The sequence below is a fragment of the Stegastes partitus genome, unplaced genomic scaffold (genome assembly GCF_000690725.1).
Source record: "Stegastes partitus isolate 25-593 unplaced genomic scaffold, Stegastes_partitus-1.0.2 Scaffold52, whole genome shotgun sequence".
NCBI classification, from domain to species: Eukaryota; Metazoa; Chordata; class Actinopteri; family Pomacentridae; genus Stegastes; species Stegastes partitus.
The window spans coordinates 884,970-887,360 of record NW_007577783.1 but is presented as its reverse complement, the minus strand read 5'-3'; the positions used below and the strand labels follow the sequence as shown (position 1 = coordinate 887,360).

At 42.6% G+C, this 2,391-nt stretch overlaps 1 protein-coding gene across 1 annotated transcript in view; it reads right to left on the bottom strand.

Annotated features, from left to right (window-relative positions):
• Positions 1-2,391, bottom strand: part of LOC103352811 (protein sidekick-2) — a 332,816-nt gene that overhangs the window by 221,174 nt on the left and 109,251 nt on the right. The gene's annotated exons all lie outside the window — the stretch shown is intronic.

Genomic DNA, 2,391 nt, shown 5'->3' with positions numbered 1-2,391 from the left:
TGAATAAACCTGGAATCAGTATGTGTAACACTGTGTTAACTGCCCATAGATGTGATGGGGAAACGGTGAATCTACATGCTACAGATATTTTAGATTTTTATTGTGTTTCCATGTTCATCTCTGATCTGCTCGGTGTTACACGACCTGCAGTTCAGCTGATACGTCATGTTGGTTGCAGCTGAGCCGCTAAATTAACGGCTTCACTCAGTTCTTTTTTGGGAATGTTTGAGCCAAACCAACCAGACTGCTCGATAGAATTAACAGATTTAATGACTTTGTCGTGTCTTTTTCTCTTCCAGAGACGTCGCTAAACTCATCCTCCAGTGAGCCCAGATGTTTTAAACCATAGATATGTATATATAATAAAGGCTAGATGTCTTAAGGCGGCGTTTCGAACGGGATCACCTTTCGGCCATCTTGATTTGGGGCAGCTCTCTGGGAGAAACTGTGGTCATGAAGGAAGCTGAGTGATCTGCACAAACGTAAATACTCTTATCTCGCTGAATTGGTTTCTTACATACGTCATTAACATGGCTACAATTCAAATGACAAAAACACAAAAAAAATACAAAATAATTTAAATAGAGCTTCGCGTTGGTTCAGACAGACACGGTGTCAGGGTGTCACATGGCCCCTCCTGTCCAATCGTCATCGCTAAAGTCCAGCCCACCCACGTAGCTGCTTTATAACTGAGGCAGCGTTCATTCATTCATCACTGCTACTCCAGCCTCTGCAGATCGACAAATCTCCTCCTCCTCCCCAACCACCACCTTTTAAATCTCATATAACCCCGGTGTTTCCCACATTGTGGGACTGTAGGTTGCAGATGGTTCATTATTGTACCTTGAACTATGGAATCTAGATTCTGTAAGTGAAGGCTATTTAGTTGGTCTCCTGTTCACGTGTTCATACCGTATTTGAAAAGTTGTAAATTGTAAATTCAAGGCTCTGCGGGGGCTTGTGATCTCAGGGATTATCTGTGTCTTGCTTGCTCAGATTGTTCCAGAGCATCACGAGCAGAGTCACCGCCAAACTAAATGTATGTGATCCTAAATAAATGGTTAAAATCTGACAAAGTGTCCTGTCTGAAATACTAATTGTTGCTGGCTGTGAGATTGTAACATGATTATCCATAAGTGCAGTGTTATAGCTACACCTCTGACGTTTATAACAAACCAAACAAATTGAGCAAGTGTTGGTTATTTAAAAAGTACACGCACCACTACAACACAATGTTATGGGTGAGTGAGCTGACTGTACCAAGATGGCCGCCAGTGTGGCCGTGCAATTCCATTGGCCGGCAGCGTGGACGAGACACCTCTCCTTTATTATACATATCTATGTTTTAAGCTGTATTATATTATATGTTCAACACTTTGTTTCGCCTCGTGTTGTGTTCGGGTGCTTTATAAATAAAGTTTTCTCATATGATGCATGTGGTTTATTTTGGGCACATGTTGGGTTTATTTTGATTTTAAAAAAACGATTTGAAGCTTAGATTTGAGCAAATTTCTGGATTGAACAGATGAGAAGTTAAAAATCTTTGTTTTCAGTTTGTAGCTCTGATAAACGGGTAANGCCGGTTGCTACGTCCATCTTTTATACAGTCTATGGTCAAACTCTTCACTTCTGTTCCCTATCGCTGCAACATTACCAAAAGCAGCATGAGGATTCCCCCAGCGGTGACGCCAAAACACCTCGATCGCTCCCCGGTAGTCGGCTGTTAGTTTAGGAGGCGCCCGATTGAACATGCGGCTCAGTTTTCTACGAGCGTGTTAAACATTCATGCTGCAGCCGCGTTGCGCTCATGTAATTGTGTGAAGCCAACACTGTGATCAAGGTTAATTTTTGATTAATTGTGCAGACCTTATACTCGAATTAAACCTCCTGAAATGACTAATTTGCTAACATTTAAAAGCCTACAGCTGTCAGGACATGTTAAGCTTAGCTGTGTATATATTAACCCCGGTTATCTTCGGCGGCCTCGAGCTGTCCCGCCTCGTGGGGGAATGTCGGAGCTGGACTTTTAACTTCCACTGCTGCAACCGTCAGCGTACTTAAGGTTCCTCGCTTTCCGAATGTAACTCGCAAGTTCCTGCTTTGCTTCAGCGTGCAGCTCATGGTAGGAAAGCCGGGTTACATGTGCATCTGGACTGAAGTGTAAAGCAGTGAAACGATGGTTAACCCTATGAAGAGTGTTTACTTGCTCCTGTCACACGAGCTCATTTTTCACTCCAACATATAATCCTGCAGCTCCATGGAAACAGCACGGCTATGGATGGAAGGAGGGAGAACTCAAAATGCCTTCTGGGCAGTAAAAGAAAAGAAAAATAAGTTTATTCAGTAAAAAAGAAAACTGAATAAACCTGGAATCAGTATGTGTAACACTGT